This window comes from Pan troglodytes, chromosome 9 (assembly GCF_028858775.2).
Source record: "Pan troglodytes isolate AG18354 chromosome 9, NHGRI_mPanTro3-v2.0_pri, whole genome shotgun sequence".
Lineage (NCBI taxonomy): Eukaryota > Metazoa > Chordata > Mammalia > Primates > Hominidae > Pan > Pan troglodytes.
This window is the reverse complement of record NC_072407.2, coordinates 61,889,872-61,917,640: the sequence shown is the minus strand read 5'-3', so window position 1 is coordinate 61,917,640 and position 27,769 is coordinate 61,889,872. Positions and strand designations below refer to the sequence as shown.

General features: G+C 38.7%; 1 long non-coding RNA gene across 3 annotated transcripts in view; it reads right to left on the bottom strand.

Moving 5' to 3' along the window:
* The window catches only part of LOC104008492 (uncharacterized), a 57,833-nt gene that overhangs the window by 28,705 nt on the left and 1,359 nt on the right, over positions 1-27,769 (bottom strand). Inside the window, exons 1-2 of one of the 3 annotated variants that reach the window (XR_683095.4) lie at positions 24,982-25,093; positions 23,701-23,747 (exon numbers count right to left, since the gene is read on the bottom strand). This is a non-coding gene — a long non-coding RNA (uncharacterized LOC104008492). Of the gene's footprint in view, positions 1-19,910; positions 23,278-23,700; positions 23,748-24,981; positions 25,094-27,769 lie in introns of those variants that run through there. The other 2 variants (XR_008538042.2, XR_002938472.2) reach the window with 2 other exon arrangements.

Genomic DNA, 27,769 nt, shown 5'->3' with positions numbered 1-27,769 from the left:
GAAATCAAACTAGAAATCAGTAGCAGAAGGAAGACAGGAAAATTCACAAATATGTGGAAATTAAGCAACACACTTGAGCAATCAGTGGTTTAAAGAAGAAATCAAAAAGGAGATTATGAAGTACTCAGACAAATAAAATTAAAACACAATGTACCAAAACTTATAGAATGTCACAAATGCAGCACAAGAGGGAAATTTATAGCAATAAACACCTACATGAAGAAAGAAAAAGGATAACAAATAAACAAGCTACCTCTAAACCTCAAAGAACTGGAAAATGAGAAAAAACACGAAAGCCGAAGTTCGCCTAAGGAAAGAAATAATAAAGATTGGAGCAGAAATAAATGAGGCAGAGAATAGAAAAACAATAGGAAAAAGTCAACAAAACTAAGACTTGGTTTTCTGAAAAGACAAACAAAATTGACAACTCTTTAGCTAGACTAAGAAAGAAAGAAAGAAAACTCAAATAAATAAAATCAGAAATGAAAGAGGAGATATTACAACTGACGCCACAGAGAATAAAAAGGAACAAAAGAGACTACTATCCACAATTATATGCCAATAATTTGGACAACCTCAAAGAATAGATAAATTCCCAAAAACATACAACCTGCCATGACTAAATCATGAAGTAATACACTGAACAGAACTAAAAACCAGTAGGGAGATTGAATCAATAACCAAAAACTTCCCAACAAAGAAGCCCAGGAATAGATAGCTTCACTGGCCAATTCTATCAAACATTAAAAAAAAAATTATGCCATTTCTTCGCAATCTTTTCCAAATAATTTAAGATAATGGAACACTCCAAACTCATTTTATAAGGCCAGCATCACCTTCATACCAAAGCCAGAGAAGGACACCACCAAAAAAGAAAACTACAGGCCAGTATCTTGGGTGAATATAGATGCAAAAATCCTTAACAAAATACAAGCAAACCAAATTCAACAGCATATTAAAAGGGGCATATCTTATGACCAAGTGAGATTTATTCTTGTGATGCTATGATAGTTAAATATACAAAAGTTAATTAATATGATATACAGCATTAACAGAATGAAGAACAAAAACCATATTATCTTCTCAATAGATACAGTAAAAGCATTTGACAAAATTCAACATGTGTCATGATTTTTAAAAACTCTCAACAAGCTAGAATAGAGGGAAATCATCTCAATATATTAAAGTTCAATGTAACAGAATAGAGAGCCCAGAAATAAACCCAAGCATATGCAGTCAACTAATTTTATTTTTCTTTTCTTTCTTCTTCTTCTTTTGAGACAGAGTCTGGCTCTGTCGCCTAGGCTGGAGTACAGTGGCACAATCTCAGCTCACAGGAACCTCTGCCTCCCAGAGCTCAAGCTATCCTCCCACCTCAGCCTCCTGAGTAGGTGGGACTACAGGTGCACACCACCACACCCAGCATATTTTTTGTATTTTTTCTTCAATACAGGGTTTCAGCATGTTGCCCAGGCTGGTCTTGAATTCCTGGGCTCAAGTGATCCTTCTGCCTAGGCCTCCCAAAGTACTGGAATTACAGGCAAGAGCCACCATGCCCAGCCTCAGTCAACTAATTGTCAACAAGATTATACAATGGGGAAAGGATAGTCTCTTCAACAAATGGTGCTGGGAAAACTGGATATCCACGTGCAAAAGAATGTAATTAGATCCTTATTTTATACCACATACAAAAGTCAACTCAAAATGGCTTAAAGTTTTAAACATAAGACCCCAAACTGTAAAATACCTAAAAGAAAGCATAAAGGGAAAGCTTCATGGCATTGGTCTTGGCAATTATTTCAATAGTATAACACCAAAAGCACAGGCAACAAAGCAAAAATAAACAAGTTGGGCTGTGTCAAAATAAAAAGCTTCTGCACAGCAAAGGAAACTGTCAACAGTGAAGACACAAGCTATGGAATGGGAGAAAATGTTTGCAAACCATATATCAGATAAGGGGTTAATTTCCAAAATATACATGGAATACATACAACTCTGGCTGTAAAAACAAACAGACAAAAAAAAAACTTGATTTTTTTTAATAGGCTAAGGATTTGAATAGACATCTCTCCGTAAAAGACATACAAATGGCCAACCGGTATATGAAAAGATGCTCAATGTCACTAATTATCAGGGAAATGCAAATTAAAACCACAATGATATATCTCCTCACACCTGTTAGGATGACTATTATCAAAAAAAAAGACAAGTGTTTCGAGGATATGGAGAAGAGGGGACCCTTGTACACTGTAGGTAGGAATGCAAAATGGTACAGCTATTATAGAAAAGAGTATGGAGGATTCTCAGAAAATTAAGAATAAAACTACCACATGATCCAGCAATCCTATTTCTGGGCATTTACCCAAAAGAATTGAAATCAGGATTTAGAAGAGATATCTGCCCTCCCATGTTCCTCATAACAAGATTCATGATAGCCAAGGGGTAGAAACAATCCGAATGTCCAAAGACAGATGGTTGTATGAAGAAAATGTGGTATATGCATGCAATGGAATATTATTCAGCCTTTAAAAAGAAGAAAATCCTGCAATAAGCAACAACATGGTTGAATCTTGAGGACATTTTGCTAAATGAAACTGCATGATTCCACTTATATGAGATACAAAATAGTCAAACCCATAGAAGCAAAGAACAGACCCATGGATGCCAGGAGAGGGGAGAGAAGGAAATGGGGAGTTGCTAGTCAACAGGTATAAGGTTTCAATAATAAAAGATGAATACAATCCAGAGATCTTCTGTGCAACATTTTGCCTTAAGGAACACTACTGTATTTACACATACATATCTGTTAGCAGGGTAAATCTCATATTAGGTGTATTTACTACAACTAAATTAAATTTTAAAAAAAGATATAATTTGACCCAAAATTTTTAAAGAAATACAGAGTTGTGCCTATGAACAATTCACTACAATATCTAGAAACTGGCATCTTTTATTTAGATATGTTCAGAGTCTTGTTTTTAGCTATTACCTGAGTTATCCTTGTTAGAGTTAATTTAGTACAAATTCAACTTTGTTCTTGAGTCTAATGATTATACCTTAAGGTCACAGAGTGTCATTTGAGAATTATTATATTATGACTTCATATCTATCCCTAAAGATCTAAAACTTCATTTAATAAGGCCCAGGGTAGTGAATCTGATGACTGGATAAATATTGAGCTGAAGCCTTGGTCTCCTGACACACCTCGTTCCAATATCAACATTCAAAACACCAGCTTTCATTTCTGGTTCTTGTCCAAGTTTTGAAAGTAATTATTTCTTTTGTTTCCTCTTTTCATAATATCCATGGACTTGGCCTTTGATTATTCCCTCTCCCAGCTCCATTCATTAAGACGCGTGGACCAGGCAATGCTGTAATTCCAGGTGACACACTCCTTTGAACGTGAAAGTAATGACAATTCACAGGTGTACATTACTTTGCATATACAAAGCTCTTCCAAGAATACTATGATTTTTAATCCTTTTAACAGCACCCCTGTGAAACTGACATTATAATACACATTTGATACAGACGGAAAATGGGGCATCAAGATAGTAAAGGGATTTGCCCAAGGTCATCCAGCTAATAAAAGGAGGAAGTAGCACTTCAACTTAAATATTCTGATTAAGTTCAGCTCACATTCAAAACAGCATACAAGTTCCCAAAGTGATCTTGTGTGTATTACATGGTTCTTGTGTGTATTTTTGTGTATTACATGGTTCTAAATATGAAACTCCACAATCTACTTTGCCATATGCCTTATGGCAACCAAATCCCACATTTCATTGGTTGATTTCCTCTCAGTAGATTTGAACACACAGAAAAACAGTAAACCAATCAACCTAATGACTGTAAGCAAATGCTGGGATTATGGCTTCCGTGAAAAATTCACTATTAGTTTCAAAGGTTTGGATCAGTCATTTTGCCCTTAATTGTTTGTCATAGATAGTGTACCCTTAAAGATCAGAAAAGTAGGAAAGACCTTATGTAACATTTCTCCACTATTTCTGGTTATTAAATTCATATACAATGTTAGGATGCTTTTTATATAGGAAAGCTAGGAAAGTTGTGGTGTGTGGATATCTTTCTAAGAATAAAATAGTGAAAATTGTTGAAACAAACTCTTATTCTTCATTTAATTTCATTTCTTTCTTTTTTTTTTTTTTTTTTTTTTTGAGACGGTCTTACTCTATTGCCCAGGCTGGAGTGCAGTGGCACGATCTCGGCTCACTGCAATCTCCACCTACCAGTTTCAAGCGACTCTCCTGCCTCAACCTCTCAAGTACCTGGGATTACAGGTGCATGACACCACACCTGACTAATTTTTGTATTTTAGTAGAGATGGGGTTTCACCATGTTTGCCAGGCTGGTCTCGAACTCCTGACCTCATGATCCACTCCCCTTGGCCTCCCAAAGTGCTGGGATTACAGGCATGAGCCACCATGCCCAGCCCTCTTTTAGGTTTTTACAAAGGCTTCATTATGTATGGCTGGCTGATCAAAATCACTGGTCATTGATGGTCATCAACTCAAGCTTCAGGCTTCTACTCTCCCCAAAGGGTATTACCTTCTATACTGATTTTGTTGAGATTTTTCTACCAAAGGCATCCATTTCAGTTTTCCTTATTATTTTGTATTCTCCTTTTTATCTCAGTCTAGCTAAGGGTTTGTCAGTTTAGAAAAATTTTTTTAATCAACACTTAGTTTTGTTGATATTTTTATACAGATTTTGTGTTCTCTATATGACTTACTCCTACCCTGCCCTGATCTTTATTTTTTCCTTCCTTCTATTAACTTTGGGCTTAACTTGTTCTTCTCTTTCTCATTCCTCAGGGTAATGTTAGGCCATTCATTTGATATTTTTCTTTTTTCTTCATATAGATGTTTATCAGTATAAACTTCCCTCTTACTACTGCTTTTGCTGCATCCCATAAGTTTTGGTACATCTTGTTTTCATGTTGTCTCAGGATACTTTTTGCTAAGTTGTATTTTAATTTTCATTGGTCTCAATATATTATTTAATTCCCTTTTGATTTCCTATTTGACCCAGTATTTGTTCAAGAGTATGTTACTTAGTTTCCACATATTTGTGAATTTTCACATTTTATTGCTGTTACTGATTTCTAGTCTGATTCCATTGTTGTCACAAAAGATATGTAGTGTAATTTGTTATCTTCTTCAATATGTTAAGGCTTGTTTTGGGACCTAACATATAATCTATCCTGCAAAGGGTTCAATGTGTGCTTGAGAAGAATGTGTGTTACATCTTAATGAATATACATTCATACAAAAATACATACTTTTTTAGTTTTTTTGTCCTTTAACATTTATAGTAGAATTAAAAAAGATTTGCCATCATATTATAGTGGTAAAATATACCATTTTTTTCCAATATTTACCTTTACCAATGAGTTTCATCCTTTTATTTCAACTTGAAAAATTCCCAATAGCATTTCTTGTAAGGCAGATATGGTGATAAACTCCCTCAGCTTTTGATTGTCTGAGGAAGTCTTTATCTCTCTTTCATTTTTGAGAGGCATGTTTGCCAGATATAGTATAGTTGGTTGGTGTGGTTTTTTTCTTTCACACTGTGTATGTCATCCCATACTCTTCTGTCCTGCAAGGTTTTTGCTAAAAAAAAAAATCTGCTAATAGTCTTATGGAATTCCTTTGTACATAACAAGCCACTATTCTCTCAGTGCTTCAAGATTCTCTTTGTTTTTAACTTTTGGCAATTTGATTATAATATATCCCAATGTAAGCCTCTTTTAATTCATTATATTTGTTGTCCACTGGACTTCCTGGATCTGAATGTCTATTTTATTCCCCAGGCTTAGGAAATTTTTAGCCATTATTACTTTGAATAAGCTTACTATATGTTTCTCTCTCACTCGTCCTTTAGGAACTTCCATAATGCATATATTGGATTGCTTGATGGTGTCCCATCAGTCCCTTAAGCTATCATCACTCTTTTTAATTCTTTTATCTTTTTGCATGTCTGATTGGATGATTTCCAACTATCTGTCCTTGAATTTGGTAGTCTTTTCTTGCACATAACCTAGTCTTCCATTGAAACCCTCTACTAAAATTTTCAGTTCAGTTATTATAGTCTTCAGCTCTATGACTTCTGTTAGATATTTTTTGTATTTCCTATCACTTTGTTGAAGTTCTTACTTTGTTCATACATAGCTCTCCTGACCTTGATACCATCTTTATGACCATTATTTTGAATTATCTATGAGGTACATCATATATCCTTTATTTCTGGAGACTTATTTTGGTCTTTTGTTTGGAACATATTTCCCTGTTTCTTCATTTTCCTTGATTCTCTGTGTTGGTTTCTGTGCATTAGATAAAACAGCCACCTCTCCCAGTCTTAACAGCCTGGGAAAGTCACAACATTATGGGTGCAGTCAAGACTTTTCCAGGGAGAAATTGTAAGCTGGGTGTTTTTGCCTGCTCACTCTGCACTGAGCCAGGAAGATTAGCTGCTGAAAGTACTCACACACTCTTTTAAAACCACCTCTTTTTCTCTGGCTATGAAGGATGCATAAATGTAAGCCCCATTAGCTCCCGGAGTTAGGGGATATAAGAGCCACTTCTTTGGGTGAGAGCTGTAAAAGCTGTGCTCAATGTGTGGAAGAACTCCTTCCAGGGATAGATTGGACACTTAATTTTAATCCTGCAGTGAGCTGAGGAAAGAAGACTTGAAAGTGCCCTTAGCCTGGACAACATGGTGAAACCCCATCTTCACAAAAAATACAAAAATTAGCCGGGTGTGGTGGCATGCACCTGTAGTCCCAGCTACTCAGGATAGGGAGGCTGAGGTGGGAGGATTGCTTCAGCCCAGGAGGTCGAGGCTGCAGTGAGCCAAGATTGTGCCACTGTACTCCACCCTGGGGAACAGAGAGAGACCCTGTCTCAAAAAGAAAGAAAGAAAGAAAGAAAAGAAAAAAGAAAGTGCCCTTGTGACCTTTTGGGCTCCCAGAGGATAATTAATTACCTGCACTATTGGCTTTCAGGTGCATGCTAGTTAGAAACCCAGCTCTCAGGCAGAAGCTAGGGAAGTGTACAGTCAAAACTCTTCCAGGAACCTGAGTAACATAGTGAGACTTTATCCCTACAAAAAAGTAAATAAAAATTGCCTGGGCATGGTGACCCATGCTTATAGTCCCAGCTACTTGGGAGGCTGAGGCAGGAGGATCACTTGAGCCAGGAAGATTGAGGCTGCAGTGACTCTGGGCAACAGAGCAAGACCCTGTCTCAAAAATAAAAAAATAAAAAATTAAAGCCTCTTCCAGGGAGAAACTGGAGCTACACATTTTTGCCTACTTGTTCTGTGCTGCTATTACAGGAAGTGCTCACGTGCTCATTTATAACTATTTTTTCTGTTCTCTCTAGTCCTCAAGGACTTGCAAATGTTGAGTTCCATCTGCTTCCAGAGCCAGATGATTTAACAGCCAATCCCTTGGATGGCAACCATAAAAGTTGAGATGAGGCCAGATGAAGCGACTCACACCCATAATCCCAGCACTTTGGGAGGCCGAGGTGGAAGGATCACTTGAGCCCAGGAGTTTGAGACTAGCCTGGGCAATTAGTGAGACCCTTTCTCTACCAAAAAAAAAAAAAAAAAGTTTTTTTTTTTTAATTAGCTGGGTATGGTAGCACACATCTGTGGTCCTAACTACTGAGGAGGCTGAGATGATAGGATTACTTGGGCCCAGGAGGTCAAGGCTGCAGTGAGCCATGATTGTGCTACTGCATTCTAGCTTGCGTGACAAAATGAGACTCTATCTCAGAAATTAAGGAAGGAAGGAAGGAGAGAAAGAGAGAGAGAAAAGGAGAAAGGGAGGAAGAGAAGGAAGGAAGGGGGGGAGAGAGAGAGAGAGAGAGAAAGAAAGAAAGAAGGAAAGAAAGAAAGAAAGAAAGAAAGAAAGAAAGAAAGAAAGAAAGAAAGAAAGAAAGAAAAGAAAAGAAGGAAAAGAAAGGAAAGAAAAGAAAGAGAGAGAAAGAGAGGAAGGGAGGAAGGGAAAGAAGGAAGGGAAAGGAAGGAAGGAAGGAAAGAAGGAAGGAAGGAAGGAAGGAAACGAGTTGAGATATTATATGTCCTCCAGACCATTTATTCCTCAGAGAGAATCTAGGAGTTTAGGATTCATTCATAATTGCAAGGTATTGTGCCCAGGGTGAGGTTTGTGTCACAAGTGAGTTTCAACTTTTCCCACCCATTTTGATATTGCAGTTTCTCAGTGTGTAGGAGTCTCTCAACTACTTTTTTGATTTCTCTCAGAAGAAATTGATCTAGTATAGCTGTTTACTCAATGTGTCTATGGAAAAAAGGGAAAGTCAGAAGCCCCTTATTCCACCATCTCATTGACATCATGCCTATGGATTTTGATTTTGAATAACATAAGAATGACACAGAGCAAAGAAATAACATGATTAGTGATTAATATTTTAATATAGGATGAATTAAAATATGGAGAGACTTTATGATTGTATAATTATTTTTGAGGTTCTACAATATAAATAGACATTGTGCTGGATGCATTAAGTGAACATTAGCATTTTTGTCCACCCAAAAGAGCTTAACTCATGTAGAAACAATTTGAGTACATCTGATATATGAGAATGGTACAAATTTGTGTGGAATACGTAATAGATTAAAACGGAATATCCTCTATAATATTCTAGATCTTCTTCTTTTTTTTTGTTTTGAGACAGAGTCTCACTCTGTCCCTCTGGCTGGAGTGCCGTGGCTCAATCTTGGCTCATTGCAAACCCTGCTGCCTGGATTCAAGAGATTCTCATGCCTCAGAGTCCCAAGCCTGGGATTACAGGCATGCGCCACCACACCTGACTAATTTTTTATTTTTAGTAGAGACCAGTTTCACCACATTGGCCAGGCTGGTCTCGAACTCCTGGCCTCAAGTAACCCACCCGCCTAGACCTCCCAAAGTGTCAGGATTATAGGCATGAGCCACCGTGCCCAGCCTCTAGACCATTCAATAGTAAATGATGTAGTAAAATTCTCTTTTGATGATACTGAATTTTTATATCATTCAAGAGATATACAACTATTTTAAAATTTCAACAAACGCTTATAATATTGAAGACACATTTACCAAATGTAAATATCAAGATATCATCAAAAACTTGAGTGGCTGCCATGTCTCTAAAAACACAGTAGAGGCCATATGCAATGTTCTTCATGAAACTCCTGATGAGCTGAGTGATGTCAGCAAGAGGACAGAATAAAAAATACCAGACTTCGTCCCCCAACAAAAAACAATTTGAAGCTACCAATAAATTAAAATAGCCCTGGGAGGGCTTAAGAGCCCCATTAAGAACCAGACACAACACAGTGATGCTAGAAAAGAGAAAAAAAATGTTTCAGTTGGTAACTAGTCAGACATGAACAGGGCAGGAAAGGGCTGCCCCGCTCCCTACCAGGAATGTCAGGCGACCATCAGGTGATGGTCAGGTGGTTGTTAACTGTCTCTCTAAAATAATGATTGATGCAGCTGGCACCAGAAAAAGGCAGTCTTCCAGTAGATAGGAAAAACATGAAAATGATGATCAGTAGCTTCCCAGTGAGATCTCAGGAGTTGGGTAAGTGGGCTAACACATGCTCATAAGAGGCAAAATGGTGAAGTTTAACTGCTCTATTACCTTCTAGGGACGTTCAGCTGGTAAGAGAAGAATGCTTCAAGTGAGCATGCATACAACTCCAGTAAACACACTGGGTGCTCCCCTCCCAAGTGCTAGCAGGCCACTGCACATGTGGACAGCCCACCCCAAGGGAAGAATCAGGGGAGAAGGGAGGCAAGACCCCAGAAGTAAGCCAACATATAAAACCCCAAGTCCAAAGGTCAAACCACACACTTGTCTTTCAAGTTGCCTGCTTGGCCCTCTTCCAAGTGTAATTTCCTTCCTTTTATTCCTGCTTTAAAGCTTTTTTTTTTTTTTTTTTTGAGATGGAGTTTTGCTCCTGTTGCCCAGGCTGGAGTGCAATGGCGCAATCTCAGCTCACTGCAACTTCCACCTCCCAGGTTCAAGCAATTCTCCTGCCTCAGCCTCCCGAGTAGCTGGGATTACAGGTGCCCACCACCACGCCAAGCTAATTTTTTATATTTTTAATAGAAATGGAGTTTCACCATGTTGGCCAGGTTGGTCTTGAACTCCTGACCTCAGGTGATACGCCTGCCTCGGCCTCCCAAAGTGCTGGGATTGCAGGCATGAGCCACCACGCCCGACCCTAAAGCTTTTTAATAAACTTTCACTCCTGCTCTAAAACTTGCCTCAATCTCTCCTTCTGCCTTGTACCCCTCAGTTGAATTCTTTCTTCTGAGGAAAGAATTGAGGTTGCTGCAGACCCATACAGATTCGCCACTGTTAACAAAGGCCCAGAAATGATTGCTGATGGTATTGGCTTAGCAGAGACATCTGGAGATGGCTAGAATCAAAAAGGAAGGGTAGGAGATATCTGTATCAGCCATGCAGTGGGTGCCATAGTGGTCCCCTGTGGCCTGCTCTCTGGGGGACCCAAGTACACTTTGCCATCTAGGAACTCAACAGTCTCTGTGATAGCCATAGACTATACACAACTTTCATAGTTGAGGACCCTGTAGCTATAGCCGTGTGTGTGTGTGTATGTGTGTGTGTGTGTGTGTAGTTATTGCCACCACAGATTCCCTGCACCCCACACAGAAGGAGGTGCTGTTGTATCATTCCAGGAACAAGACTCCCACCTTCCCTCCAACCCCACGTATGTCCCAGACCTCAGAGCTACGGCTACTCTGTGTGCCCCATACTTCAGACCCCAGCTCCATGGCCACTCTACATATACTCATGTTCCAGACGCTGACTGCAGCTGTTTTATGCATACCCATGCTTCCGACCAAGCTCCATGGATTATATCTATTTCTCTTTATTGGCATTTAGATGGCTACCAATTTTTTGCTATTGTAAGTATCACTGTGATAAGCATGGTTATATATAATTCACTGTATGTAACTCATATTCTTCTTTAGGATTAAAATATTTTCAACCTGTAGATACACATTGGCAAATTGCATTTAAAAAACTTACTAATTTCTATTCCCGCAAGCTATTTACAGTGTTCACCTTATCATGATCAACACTGAGCTGACTAGCTTGCTTTCTTTTTCTTTCCCTTTTCCTTTCTTCCTCTCTTCCCTCCCTCCTTCCTACTCTTTTTCTCCCTTCCTTCCTTCTTCCTTTCCTCCCTTCCTTCCCTCATTTCCTTCCCCTCTTTCCTTTCTTTTCTTTCTTTCATTTGTCAATTTGATGGTTTACAATGTCAACTATCTTGTTTACATTTATTTATTAATTAAATTGATCTAATCACATACATTATAGCCATTCACAATTTTTGTATATTTTTCTAAAGTGCTTAAAGAATTTTGAGACTGATTTTGAAGTCTGTATTTTATGTTAACACTCTAAAGTGTGTGTAAAAATCATTTTGAAACTTTGTTATTTTTATGTATGTTTTATTATTATGGAATTCAGTAATCAAAATTTTGCTCTGTGACTTTTCCACTCTTATCATAAATTTTAAAATTTTATCCTGAAGTCATACAAATATCCATTCATATTTTGTCCCTGCTGCTTTATGATTTAAAATTTTACATGAAACCTATTTATTATTCTGGAATTTATTTTGTTGTCTGCTATGCTACAAATCTTGAACTTTTCTACCAGTTACTTTAGCACAATTTTTTAAATTATGTTTCCTTTTTCCATTGAATTGAGGTATCATCTTTATCACATACTAAACACACATTTACCCTAAGGTTTGGTTATTGTTGGCTGCCTTTTGTGTTCCATAAATTAGTCTGCATATTCCTACAATTGTTCCTACAATTCCACATTGTTTGCATCACTGGTATTTTATAACATTTGTATCATAAGGTCATAATCTACTTTTTAGTTTTATTGTATTTTCAATTGACACATTATAATTGTATGCATTTATGGAGTTCAATGTCATGTTTTGATACATGTATACAGAGTGTAATGAGCAAATCAAAGTAATTAACATATCTATTATCTTAAACAATTATTATTTGTGGTGGAAACCTTCAAAATCCTCTCTACTAGCTATTTTGAAATATACAATACATTATTGTTAACTATAGTCACCCTACTGTGCAAAAGAACACCAGAACTTATTCCTCCTATCTAACTGAAACCTTGCACCAATTGACCAATCTCTCCTCATCTTCCCCCACCCTCCCCAGCCTCTGATAATCACTATTCTACTCACTTTCTATGATATCAACTTTTTAAAATCACTATTCTACTCTATTTCTATGAGATCAACTTTTTTAGAGTCCATACATGAGTAAGATAATGTAGTATTTGTCTTTCTGTGCCTGGCTTATTTCCCTTAACATAATGTCCCCAGGTTCACATGTGTTGTCACAAATGACTGGATTTTGTTCTTTTTATGACTGAATAATATTCCATTTTGTATATATATCATATACTCTTTATCCATTCACCCACTGATGGATACTTAGATTGATTCCATATCTTGGCTTTTGTGAGTAGTGCTGTAATAATCACGAGAGTACAGGTATCTCCTCAACATACTGATTTCATTTCCTTTGGAAATATAGCCAGCAGTGAAACTGCTGGATCATATGACAGTTCTATTTTTAATTGTTTGAGGAACCTCTATTCTGTTTTCCATAATGGCTATAATAATTTATATTCCCATTATGAGTGTGTAAAGGTGCCTTTTTCTCCACATCTTTTGTTTTTTTTAATAATAGCCACTCTAACGAGTGAGGTGATACCTCATAGTAGTTCTGATTTGCATTTCCCTGATGACTAGTGATGTCGATCATTTTTTTCATATATCTGTTGGCCATTTGTATGTCTTCTTTTGAGAAATGTCTATGCGTGTCTTTTGCCCATTTTTAAACTGGTTTTTTTTTCTGTTGAGTTATTTAAGTTCCTTATATATCAGATGTATACTTTGGAAATATATTCTCCCATTCTGTAGGTTGTCTCTTCACTCTTGATCATTTCATTTGCTGTTTAGATGATTTTTTCATTTGCTGTGATCCCATTTGTAAGTATGTTTTGCCTTTGTTGCCTGTGCTTTTGAGGTTTTCTTTAAAAAAAATTATTGCCCAGACAAAGGTCATGAAGCTTTTCCCCCAGGCCTTCTTCTAATAATGTTACATTCTCAAGGCTGACGTGGAACTCTTTAATCCATCTTAAGTTGATTTTTTTATATGGTAAGAGATAAGGGTCTAATTTCATTCTTCTACATGTAGATACTGAATTTTCCCAGCACCATTTATTGAAGAGATTATCCTTTTCCCAAGTGTGTTCTTGGCACCTTTGTTGAAAATCAGTTGGCTGCAAATGTGTGGATTTATTTCTGGGTCTCATTCTGTTCCATTGGTCTATATTTCTGTTTATGCCAATACCATGCCATTTTGGTTACTACAGTTTTGTAATATATTTTAAAGTCAAGCAATATGATGCCTTCAAAACTTTGTCCTTTCTGCTCAGGGTTGCTTTGGGTATTTGGAGCCTTTTGTGGTTCCATAAAAATTTTAGAATTTTTTTTCTATTTCCATGAAGAATATCATTGGTATTTTGATAGGAATTGCACTGAATTGGTAGATTGCTTTGGGTAGTAGAAACATTTTAACAATATTAATTCTTCTAGTCCATAAAAAAATGGAATATCTTTCCATTCATTTGTGTATTCTTCAATTTCTTTCATCAGTGTTTCACAGTTTTCATTGTAGAGATATTTCACCTCTTTGGTTAAATTTATTCCTAAGCATTTTATTTTGTGCAGCTATTATAATAGGATTCTTTTCTAGATTTCTATTTCAGATAGTTTTCCATCATCATACAGAAATGCTACTAATTTTTATATGTTGATTTTGTATCCCACAACTTTACTGAGTTTGTTTATTAGTTCTAGTAGTTTTTTGGTGGAGCCTCTAGGATTTTGTATATACAAGATCACGTCATCTGTAAACACGTAAAATCTAACTTCTTTATTCCCACTTTGGATGACTTTTATTTCTTTCTCTTGCCAAACTCTTCTGGCTACAATTTCCAGTACTATGTTGAATAGAAGTGGTGAAAGTGGGCATCCTTGTCTTGTTCCACATCTTGAACGCTTTCAACTTTTCCCCATTCAGTATGATGCTAGCTGTGGGTTTGTCAAATATGCCCTTTATTGTGTTGAGTTATATTTTTTCTATACCTAATTTGTTGAGAGTTTTTATCAGTAAGAGATGTTGGATTTTGTTGAATCTTTTCCTGCATCTGTTGAATTGGCCATATGGATTTTATTGTTCATTTTGTTAATGTAATATTTTACATTTATTGATTTTATACACTGAACCATCCTTGCACTCCTGGGATGTATCCCATTTGATCATAATGAATATTTTTAATGTGCTAGTGAATTTGTTTACTAGTATTTTGTTGAGGATTTTTGTATCTATTTTCATCCAGGTTATTGGCCTGTAGTTTTTTATTGTTGTGTCCTTGTCTGTTTTTGTAATTAGAGTAATGTTGACTTCATAGAACAAATTTGAAAGAATTCCCTCCTCTTCAATTTTTTGAAATGGTTTCAGAAGAATTTTATTAATTCTTCTTTAAATGTTGGGAATTCAGCAGTAAGGCCATCAGGTCGTGGACTTGTCTTTGATAGGAGACTTTTTATGACTGATTGAGTCTCCTTATTCAATATTGTTCTATTCAGATTTTCTATTTTTTTAATAGTTTAATCTTGGTAAGCTATATGTGCCCAGGAATGTATCCATTTTTCTAGGTTATCTAATTTATTAGCATATAATTGTTGATAATATTCTCTTACGATTCTTTGTATTCTCTGGTATCAGTTATAATTTCTCCTTTTTCACTTTTGATTTCATTTATTTGAATCTTTTCTCTTTTTCTTAGTCTATATAAAGGTTTGTCAATTTTGTTCATCTTTTCAAAAAACTTTTGTTGATCTTTTGTATTTTTTTAGTCTCTATTTCATTATTACTGCTCTGATGTTTATTATATCCTTCCTTCTATTCATTTTTTTTCCTTCTACTCATTTTTGGTTTAGTTTGTTCTCTTCTAGTTCCTTGAGGTGCAACATTAGGGTTAGGCAGCATGTAGTTGGGTTTTAGATAGATAGATAGATAGATAGATAGACAGACAGACAGATATAGATATATAGATGTAGATATAGATTCAGCCATTTTATGTGTTTTAATTGGAGAGTTTAATTCTTTTACATTCAGGTATTTATTGATAGGTAAGAACTTATTACTGTCATTTTGTTAATTGTTTTCTAGTTTGTATTGCATATCTTTTCTTTATTCCTCTCTTACTGTCTTCCTTTGTGGTTAAGTGTTTCTCCCTGGCAGTCTGTTTTGATTCCTTTTTATTTTTAGTATATTGATCATAGGTTTTTGTTTTGTGGTTACCATAAGGTTTACAAAAACATATTCATAACATGTTATACTAAACAGATAACAACTTTGATTACTGATGTCACAATTTACATAATTTTATATTGCAAATCCCTTAAAAAGTATTTTAGTTGTTATTATTTTGAGACAAGGTCTCACTCTGTTGCCCAGGCTAGAGTATAGTGGCATAATCTCGGCTCACTACAACCTCTGCCTCCCAGGCTCAAGTGATCCTGCCACCTCTGCCTCCTGAGTAGCTGGGACTACAGGCATGTGCCACCATGTCCAGCTAATTTTTATATTTATTATTTTTTAAAGTCTTATTTTTTACCCTTAATACTAAGGATATAAGTGGTCCCCCTGCCATTACAGTATCAGAATGTTCTGAATTTTACTATATACTTACTTTTACTAGTGAGTTTTGTACTTTTAGATGTTTTCATGTTACTCATTAGCATCCTTTCATTTCAGCTTGAAGAACTCTCTTTAACATTTTTTTGTAAGGCAGGCCTAGTAGTGATGAACTTCCTCAACTTTTGTTTGTTTGGGTAAGTTTTTATTTTTCCTTCATTTCTGAAGGACAGCTTTGCTGGGTACACTATTGTCAGCTGACAGGGTTTTTTTTTTCCTTTAGTACTTTGAATATATCATCCTACTCTCTCCTGGCCTACCAGGTTTCTGCTGGGAAGTCCGCTGCTAAGTGTATTGCAAAAGTCCCTTTTATGTTGTTATTTTCTCTTGCTGATTTCAGCATCCTCTCTTTGACATTTACCTTTGACAATTTTATCATAATATGTCTTAGGGTGGTCTTATTAGGATTAAATTTGATTGGTGGCCTATGACTTTCTCGTACCTGGATAATTGTATCTTTCTCTAGGTTTGGAAAGTTTTCTGCTATTATTTCTTTAAATAAGCTTTTTACTCCTTTATCTTTCTCTACTTCCCCTTGAACTCCAATGACCCATACATTAGCTCTTTTGATGTTATCCTATAAATCCCATAAGCTTTCTTCATTCCTTTTCATTATTTTTTCTTGTTTCTCCTATGACAGTATATTTTCTGAAGGGGTGGCCTGCCCCTCCACAACCTGTGGGTGTTTCTCATCAAGTGGGACGAGAGACTGAGAAAAGAAATACGACACAGAGACAAAGTATAGAGAAAGAAAAGTGGGCCCAGGGGACCGGCGCTCAGCATACGGAGGACCCGCACCGGCGCTGGTCTCTGAGTTCCCTCAGTATTTATTGATTACTATCTCTGCCATCTCAGAGAGGGGGATATGGCAGGATATAGGGTAATGGTGGGGAGAGGGTCAGCAGGAAAACATGTGAGCAAAGATCTCTGTGTCATAAATAAGTTTAAGGAAAGGTGCTGTGCCTTGATGTGCACATAGGCAAGATTTCTGTTTGACTTTACACAAACATCTTGGTGCATTAAAGAGCAGTATTGCCGCCAGCATGTCTCACCTCCAGCCAGAAGGCAGTTTTCTCCTATCTCAGTAAATAGAACCTACGATCGGGTTTTACACCAAGATATTCCATTCCCAGGGAGGAGCAGGAGACAGATGCCTTCCTCTTATCTCAACTGCAAAGAGGCCTTCCTCTTTTACTAATCCTCCTCAGCACAGACCCTTTACGGGTGGCGGGCTGGGGGACATTCAGGTCTTTCCCTTCCCACGAGGCCATATCTCAGGCTATCACATGGGGAGAAACCCTGGACAATACCTGGCTTTCCTAGGCAGAGGTCCCTGCGGCCTTCCACAGTGTATTGTGTCCCTGGGTACTCGAGATTAGAGAACGGTAATGACTTTTACCAAGCATACTGCCTTTAAGCACTTTTTTAACAAAGCATATCCTGCACAGCCCTAAATCCATTACACCTTGAGTCAACACAGCACAATTATCTGCAAGCACAGGGTTGGGGCTAGGGTTACAGATTAACAGCATCTCAAGGCAGAAGAATTTCTCCTAGTACAGAACAAAATAGAGTCTCTTAAGTTTACTTTTTTCTACATAGACACAGTAACAGTCTGATCTCTCTTTTCCCCACATTTTCAAATAACCTATCTTCAAGTTCACAGATTCTTTCCTCTGCTTGATTAATTCTGCTATTGATGCTCTCTACTAATATTTTTTAATATTCATTGTATTTTTTAGCTCCTAGATTTCTGGGTTTTTTTTAATTGCAATATCTCTGTTAAATTTCTCTGGTAAATTTTTGAATTGTTTCTCTGTGTTTTCTTGAAGTTCCCTTTAGGGTCAGTCACTGGCATCTTATTTTGTTTGGTGAGGTCAAATTTCCCTGCTTATTCTGGATGCTTGCAGATGTGCATCAATGTCTGTGTATTAGGTATTTATTCTAGTCTTTGCATTCTGGCTTTGTTTGTGCCTGTTTTACTTCAATAGGCCTGTCTAGAAGTTCTAAGTAGCCTGACTTGTGATTCCTAAGCCTGTGGCTGTTGCAGCCACTTCAGCACTAGAGGGGGCCCTAAGCCCAGGTTCATCACAAGTTTTGCAAGGGCTTTGAGGCTGACACACACCCCAGCCAGGATGGACCTGAGGAAGACTGAAGGAAGGTACCTAGGCTGTATAGATAAGCTAGCCAGGGACCCAAGCCCAGAAGCCTGTCCCAGTGGCCTGGACAGACACCCCTCCCAGCAGTTCCCTGCACAGGCAGGACAATCCCCACATGTGGAAAGAGGGGCTGGAGCTGAGACTGGGCCCCCTCAAGGGCCCCCATGGAACAGAGGTCAGAAAACCCATCCCATTGGCTTAGATGGGTGTGGGGCCAGACTTGAGACTGGGTCTCAGAATCTGCTGTTGGACAGAGACTGGAAAGCCCATTGCAGAGGCTCAGATGAATGGGTAACTCCTGTGAGATATGGGCAACTTTCCCTTTGGGAAGCAATTTCCCAGCAAGTAGTACTAAGCTGGGACCACAGCTGAGGAGGGGTGGAGACGAGCCACAAGGCAACTTTCAGGTCCAAGCTGCGAAGACCAATGTCTGCAGGCAGATGAGCCTTCCCTGCTGAGGCACTGGTGTGCATGATTCTTCCTGAACCCCCTGGCAGATGGTTTTGGTGGTAGCCTCAAGGCCAGTAGGGGCTGTTGCCAAGCCCCTTGGGGAATGAGGCCATTTCCCCAGGCTTGAATCTGGGAGCACAGTTGATGGGTCTGCCAACAGGGTATGGGTCTGCACTCTCAAAATCACCCTCCTAGGTCTTAGGCTCCATCGGGCTTCCACAACTTTCTACCTGAATCGTGAGGCTTCCACAAAGAGACTTTTTTGTCTGGATGGGTGAAGAATTCTTATTGTTGGGGGATAAAAGCAGGTGACCTCCTATACCACCATCTTGCTGACATCATTCCAACCCTAGAATCTATTTATCTGTCCAGAAAATTTGCCATGATTAAAAGGTCTGTTGTTCTTCTTCAAGTAGGCTGTAGTGGTTCTATAAAATATGTCCACAAATTCTTTGAAACTCCTCCCTTTACACAGTGGAGCCTAATTCCTCTCCCTTTGAATATGGGTTGTACCTAGTAACTTATTTCTAGTACATAGAATGTGGCAGAAGTGACAGTGTGTGACTTCTGAGGGTGGGTCATAAAAGATATTGTGGCTTTAGCTTCTACCTCAGATTACTCACTGTAAAAGAAGCTACCATGTCCTGAGGACAATCAAGAAGCCCTATGGAGATGTTAATGTAGCAAGGAACTGAGATCTCCTATGAACAGCCAGAGAGGAACTGACACCTCTTGCCAACAGCCATGTAAGTGAACCATCTTGAGCACAGATTCTCCACTGCTAGTCAAGACTTCAGGTGTCTGGAGCCCCAGCCAACATTCAGACTGCAATCTCCTGAAACACTCTGAGCCAGAACCACCTAGCTAAGCTGCTCCCAGTTCCTGACCCCCAAAATCTTTGTGAGATAATAACTTATTTTTGTTTTAAGTGCTTGTATTAGTCCATTTTCACACTCCTATAAAGAACTGCCCGGGACTGGGTAATTTACAAAGGAAAGAGGTTCAATTGACTCACAGTTCTGCATGGCTGGGGAGGCCTCAGGAAACTTACAATCATGGCGGAAGGTGAAGGGGAAGCAACGCACCTCCTTCACAAGGTGGTGGGACGCAGAATGAATGCAGGAGGAACTACCAAACACATAAAACCATCAGATCTTGCGAGAACTCACTTATTATGATGAGAACAGCATGAGGGAAACCACCCCCATTATTCAATTACCTCCAGCTGTTCTCTCCCTTGACATGTGGGGATGATGGGGATTAAAATTCAAGATGAGATTTTGGGTGGGGATACAACCAAACCATATCACTGCTAAATTTTAGGGTAGTTTTGTATGTAGCAATATATAACTAACAGCATGTTAGTGAACATAGCCCCAGTTGTCTTGGGAGTTACTGAAATGAACACAGAAACCATTGACATAGTTCACCTAGTGACATCTTCATTATTCATCTCTAAGCAGCACATAAAACACAAACTTAAACCTTAAAATTTTTTCTCATTATACTACCAGAAATCATTTTTTATATCCCAATGACTCATACATACCACATACATACCATAGGCTAAAAAATGGCTCCCCAAATATTTCCATGTCCTAATTCCAAGAACCTGTGAATATATTATTTTACATGGTAAAAGGGATTTGGTAGATATGATTAAATTAAGAATCCTGAGATGGGGAGATTATCCTGTATTATCCGGGTGCACACAATGTTATCACAGGATCTTTATAACAAAGGAGCAGGAGAATTGAAGAGAAAAGTATGACAACAAAAGCAGAGAGAGAAAGAGTTTGGAAGATTTATGCTGCTGACTTTGAAAATGGAGGATAGGGCTACAAGCCAAGAAATGCAAGTAGCCTCTGGAAGCTAAAAACAAACAACAAAAAACAAATTCTCCCCTAGTGGCCTCAAGGAAGAAATGTAGTTCTGTAACCCATTTTAAAATTCCGACCTATAGAAATATAATTTTGTTACAGAAACAATAACAACCTAACACCTCATTTTATTATACTTCACAGATAATTGTGTTTTTTACAAATCGAAAAATTTTGGCAACCCTACATTGAGCAGGTCTATCAGCACCATTTTCCCAACAGCATGTGTTCACTTCATGTCTCTGTCTCACATTTTGGTAATTCTCACAATATTTCAAACTTTTTATTATATCTATTATAGTGATATGTGATCAGTCATCTTTAATGTTACTATTTTAATTGTTTTGGGGCACCAGGAACTGCACCCTTATAAGACGGTGAACTTACTAAGTGTTGTGTGTGTTCCACTGACTAGCTGTTCCCTCATCTTTCTCCCTCTCTTTGGGCCTCCCTATTCCCTGCGACACAACTATATTGAAATTAGGCCAATTAATAACCTCACAATCACCTTTAAGTGTTCAAGTGAAAGAAAGTCACACATCTCTCACTTTAAATCAAAAGCTAGAAATGATTAAGCTTAGTGAGGAAGGCATGTCAAAAGCAAGATGGGCCAAAAACTAGGCCTTTGGGCCAAGAAGCTAGCCAAGTTGTGAATGCAAAGGAAAAGCTCTTGAAAGGATTTAAAAATGCTACTCCAGTGAACATACAAATGGTAGGAAAGTAAAACAGCATTATTGCTGTTATGGAGAAAGTTTTAGTGGTCTGGATAAAAGATCAAACTAGCCACAACATTCCCTTAAGCCAGATCCTAATCCAGACACCCTAACTCTCTCAATTCTATGAAGGTGGAGAGAGGTGAGGAAGCTGCAGAAGAAAAGTTTGGAGCTAGCAGAGCTTGGTTCATGAGGTTTAAGGAAAGAAGCCATCTCCATAACATAAAAGTACACAGTAAAGCAGCAAGTGCTTGATGTAGAAGCTCCAGCAAGTCATCCAGAAGATCTAGCTTCATCATTGATGAAGGTGGCTACATCAACAGATTTTCAATGCAGACAAAATGGCCTTATATTATTGGAAGAAGATACCATCTAGGACTTTCAATGCCTAGGTTCAAAGCTTCAAAGGGCAGGCTGACTCCCTTGTCAGGGGCTAGTGCAGCTGGTGACTTTAAGTTGAAGTCAATGCTTATTTGTCCTTCTAAAAAATCTTAGGGCCCTTAAGAATTATGCTAAATCTACCCGGCCTCTGCTCTGTAAATGAAACAATAGAGCCTGGATAGCAACAGCACATCCATTTACAGCGTGATTTACTGAATATTTAAAGCCCACTGCTGAAACCTACTACTCAAAAAAAGAAAAAAACTGGTTTATTTTAAAATACTACTGCTCATTGACAATGCAGCTGGTCACCCAAGAACTCTGATGGAGATGTACAAGATTAATAGTTTTCAGGCCTGCTAACACAACATCCATTCTGCAGCCCACACAGCAATTTCAACTTTCAAGTCTTATTATTTCAGAAGTACATTTTGTAAGGCTATAGCTGTCATAGATAATGATTCCTTTGATGGATCTGGGCAAAAGAAATTGAAAACCTTCTGGATACTTCTGGATGACTAGATAAAGGAAAACAAAACAAAACAAAAAAACCTGGAAAGGATTTACCATCCTAAATGCCATTAAGAACATTTGTGAAGCCAGGTACAGGCAGCGTGGCAAAGCCCTGTCCCTACAAAAAATACAAAAATTAGCCGGGCATGATGGTGCCCGCCTATAGCCCCAGCTACTTGGGAGGCTGAGATGGGAGAATGGCTTGAGCCCAGGAGGTGGAGGTTGCAGTGAGTCGAGATCGTGCCACTGCACTTGTTTGCCCCCTGCCCGCAAAAAGAACATTTGTGAGTCATAGGAAGGGGTCAAAGTATCAACATTGTCATGGAAAAACTTAAACTGCATTTGTCCTCTGCTCTCACACCACAACAATCAACACAGAAGACTTCTGTGACCAAATATATGGGGGATTTTCCCCACCAACAAGCAGTGGAGACCAGCTGGGTATCCTCCAATTCGATTCTGACACTACCTGGAGATATGTCAGTTCCCACAGGTAAAGGGCTCAGTCCCCAAGATTACTCCCTCCTCCCCTCAGACACCAGTTGCAAGTCCAGGTCTCTGGAACTTCTGACCAATCAGCTTCAAGTTGAGGTTCCCATGACCCCCTCTTTGGGTTCAATAATTTGCTGGAGTGGCTCACAGAACTAAGGAAACACTTACATTTACCAGTTTGTTATAAAGGATATCACGAAGGATCCAGATGAAGAGATGCATAGGGAGAGGTATGGAGGAAGGGACACAGAGCTCCCATGCCCTCCCCGGGTAGCCATTCCCCAGAAACCTCCACTTGTTCAGCTATCAGGAAGCTGTCCTCTTGGATTTTTATGGAAGCTTCATTACATCAGCATTCCTTCCCCCAGGCCATGGGTTGGGACCCTCTCTGAAATGAGTCTTATGATCCACAATTATAAAAGCAGAAGATTAGAGTCCTGCTTTGGGGTAGGTGAAAGGAAGGCAAGTAAAAGGAAGGCAAGAGAAGGTCAAAGAGATTCTGTTTCCTGTGTATGAAAACCTATATGTATATATATTTCATAACACTACAAACATTAACAGGACTTTGGAAGAAGTTGATTCCAACCCTCATGGATGACTTTGAGAGGTTCAAGACTTCGGTGGAGGAAGTCACTGCAGGTGTGGTGGAATACCAAGAGAACTAGAATTAGAAGTGGAGCCTGAAGATGTGACTGAATTCCTGCAATCTCATGATTAAACTTTTAACAGGTAAGGAGGTGCTTCTTATGCATGAGAAAAGAGTTTCCTTAAGATAGAATCTTCTCCTGGTGAAGATGCTGTGAACATTGCTGAAATGATAATAAAGGATTTAGAGTATTACACAAGCTTAGTTGATAAAGCAGTGTTTTAGAGAATTGCCTCCAATTTTGAAAGTTCTAATTCATGGGTAAAATGCCAAACAGTGCTGCATGCTACAGAGAAACTTTTCCGTCATGAAAGGAAAAGTCAATCGAGGTGGCTTACTTCCTTGTCTTATTTTAAGAAATTGCCATAGCCACCCCAACCTTCAGCAACCACTGCCTTTATCAGTAAGCAGCTATCAACATCGAGGCAAGACCCTCCATCAGGAAAAAGATTAAAATTCGCTAAAGGCTCAGATGATCATTAGCATTTTTAGCAATAAAGCATTTTTTAATTAAGGTATGTACATTGGGTTTTTAAAGACATAATGCTATTGCACAGTAGGCTATAATATAAATATCACTTCTCACCATTTTACATAGTAGATTCTCGATAAATACGTATTGAGTTGAATCCCCTGCAAAAAAAAAGTTTAATAGTTTGCCAAAGTATAACTTTCAAAAAGCTAAATAAAAATTATTCTCTTTCAATTACATTATGAGCATGTGTCAAAATATTTATTTATCTTATTAATGAAAAGAAACAGCAAGGTGGTGAAGCTGATTCAAAGGAGGACACAAGAAACTATGAACCATATAGAGTGGGGGAAATGGCTGAATTAAGACTCAAAAGTTAAATATATTATTGGTTAATGTCCTGTGTGACAATAAAACTGTCTCCTTTGAGATGATCTTTCCCACGAAAATGAAATTATCTCCACTGGACAAAAATAATTTGCAACTTGTTAATCTTCTATAAACTAATATCTAACTTTACTGAGTCTGGGATCTCATTAATTAATAATAAACACTAAGTCAAACAAGGTTACCTCTCTGTAGAACTTTAAATGACCTTTAGGCAGGCTTGTTAGATAATGCTCTTATTACAACATTGCAAGGCACACAACAATCCTTTTTCCTTATTTCCAAGTTTTGTATAATTTTTCTAAATGGACACATTCCCACTATCTACTAGTGAGCAATAAACTACTCTAAAACTTTGTGGTTGAAATGTACATATATATATATAGCCACATGTGGTGGCACGTGCCTGAAGGCTTGGCTACTGGGGAGGCTGAGGTGGGGGAATGGTTTAAGCCCAGGAGTTTGAGGTAGCAGTGGGCTATGATTGCACCATTGCACTGCAGCCCTCTCAAAAAACAACAAACAAACAAAACAAACAATACAATTTGTGGCTTAAAACTACAACCATTTTATTTTATATATATATTATATATAATAAAGTATTTTATATTTTATATATATATAAAAAATACTTCTATGGGCCAGGAATTTTGGAGCAGCTTTGCTGAGTGATTCTTCCGCTCTTTATGGCATGGAATGGAGTCACAGTGTTTGGTTGGTAGCTGAACAGGTGTGAAGAGTCCAAGACAGCTTCATTCACATACCTGGTGTCTTGACTGGGATGGTTAATAAGCTAAATACAGCTGGACCCACTTTCCTCTTTATGTAATTTCAGGGTCCTTCCATGTGATCTCTTCAGCAAAGCAGCCGGGTATTTTACATGGACTTACACTGCCAATCTTCTTAAAGGTGACCCAGAACTGGCAGAGCATCTCCACTTCCATATTCCATTAGTCAAAGCAGTCATAGCCCAGTCCAGATTCAAGGAAAAGGGAACATAGATCTTACCTCCTAATGGGAGAAGTAGCAGGGTGTGCTGGTTTGCGCCCGTAATCCCAGCTATGCAGGAGGCTGAGGCCAGGAGTTTGAGACGAGCCTGGGCAACATAGTGAGACCCTGTCTTTATAAAAATAAAAAATAAATAAGCTGGGTATAGTGGTGTGTGCCTGTAGCCCCAGCTATTCAGAAGGATGAGGCAGGAAAATCACTCGAACCCAGGGGTTTGAGGCTGCTGTGAACTATAATCACACCATTGCACTACAGCCTGGGCAACAGAGTGAGACCCCATCTCTGAAAAGTAAATAATAAAAACTAATCAGTTAATTATTAAATGGGAGAACTGTCAAAGAATTTGTGGCCATGTTTAGTCCATCACAAATTTTGCCTTGTAACAGTTATTTTTATTATATGGGTAATTCTTTTCCCCTAAGATTTGTTGCACTAAGGGGTCCCATTACTTTCTGGGAGGTTTGTCATAACTTTTTTCACTACATGAGAAATGACCCTGGGTGCAGCCCCCCTACTCTTTTCTCCCTCTATAACCCTGCAAGTACTAATGGACAATGTGGGGTTTCAAAGTGTAGTCACAGAACTAGTAGCATCGGCATAATCTGGCAACTTGTTACAAATGCAAATTCTCAGGCCTGACTTCCCTCCTACTGAATGTGAAACTCTGGGGATGGGGCCCAGTAGTCTATGTTTCAACAAGCCATCTTGGCAATTCTAAATGCATGTTAAAGTTTGGAATCAGTGTTTTAGAGATGTAAGTTACTTGATGAAAATATCTGAAACCAGTCTCACAAGAAAGTAAATTGTATGTCATGTTTTTTTACATTTAGAAAAGAAACAGGCCAGGTGTGGTGGCTCACGCCTGTAAGCCCAGCTCTTTGGGAGGCTGAGACAAGAGGATCGCATGAGACCAGGAGGTCGAAGCTCAGTGAGCTGTGATCATGCAACTGCACTCTAGCCCAAGTAACTTGTCAGGTTTAAAAAAAAAAAAAAAAAAAGTAAAAAAGAAACAATGTATACTCTGTAAATACTATAATGGCTTACAGAACCTCCAGAAAGCATAGATAATGCCAAAGAAAGCTGGTGTGGTGGCTTTCTCTAATTGATGGCCTTCCTCAGCTGTCAGTAACCTTTCCCATGTACTTGGCATGCAGGAGACACCTCCCTTCTCCCACCCACTCAAGGGACAGTTCCCAGAAACATCATACTTTATGTCTAAAGAATCACTTGTGAAAAGAACTTGCACCTTCTCCATCTTAATAATGGGCCTATTAGCAGCTCAAAAAAAACTATATATATATATATATAGTTTTTTTTGAGATGGAGTCTCCCTCTGTTGCCCAGGCTGGAGTGCAGTGGTGTGATCTCAGCCCACCACAACCTCCACCTCCCAGGTTCAAGCAATTCTCCTGCCTCAGCCTCCCGAGTAGCTGGGACTACAGGTGGGTGCCACCATGCCTGGCTAATTTTTGTATTTTTAGTAGAGACGGGGTTTCACCGTGTTAACCAGGATGGTCTCGATCTCCTGACCTCGTGATCCGCCCGCCTCGGCCTCCCAAAGTGCTAGGATTACAGGCGTGAACCACCAGCACCCGCCTAAAAATACATTATTCTTTTAAAGGGACTTTCAATCTCCCTCACAGACAGGTGTTGTATAAGAGGAAATGGGAAATTTTGTTGATCCTGTCTATGACACTTTGTTTTCTGCTCCTTTAATTCCTGCTCTACAGCATTTCTTTCCTTGTACTTTCTTTGGGTTTATTTTATAGCTAATTTATATTCAGGCTTCCCTATTTTCGTCCTCAGTCTCCCGAGTAGCTGCTGGGACTACAGGCACAGGTGCACACCACCACCACCAGAAATAATGCAGAGCAGCTAATAAAACAACTAACCCAGCTAATTTTTGTGCTTTTTGTAGAGACGCGTTTCGCCATGTTGCGTAGGCTGGTCTCCAACTCCTGAGCTCAAGCAATCCACCTACCACATCAGTTGTAAATATTTTCTGCTTTCCATTATTTAGTCATTGAATTGGAGGGGGTTTTTGGTTTTGTTGTTGTTGTTGTTGAGACAGAGTCTCGCTCTGTCACCCAGGCTAGAGTGCAGTGGCGCGATCTCGGCTCACCTCAAGCTCTGCCTCCTGGGTTCACCCCATTCTCCTGCCTCAGCCTCCCGAGTAGCTGGGACTACAGGCGCCCGCCACCACGCCCGGCTAATTTTTTTGTATTTTTAGTATTTTTAGTAGAGACAGGGTTTCGCCATGTTAGCCAGGATGGTCTCGATCTCCTGACCTCGTGATCCGCCTGCCTCGGCCTCCCAAAGTGCTGGGATTACAGGCGTGAGGCACCGCGCCAGGACTTTTTTTTTTCTTTTTTAATTTCTGAAAATTTAAGACTTTTTTCCTAATCTGTTTTTACTATAGATATCTTACATAATGATCAGAAAACATGATCTGCAAGATCAGGGATCAGCAAACTCTGTAAAGCGCCAAATAGTAAATATGTTACACTTTACAGGCCACACTGTATCCATTGTAACCACTCAACTCTGACTTTATAACATTAAAGCAATCAAAGACAATATGTAAATAAATAAGGTTGGCTGTATTCCAATAAAGCTTGCCTTACAAAAACAGGTGGCTGGCCAGATTGGACTGTGGGCCATAGTCTGCTAACCCTTGATCTACATGGCACCAATTCTTTGGTAATTATTAAGATGTACTGCTACTTAGTTTTTTTTGTTTGTTTGTTTGTTTTTTGTGAGACGTAGTCTTTGCTCTGTCACCCAGGCT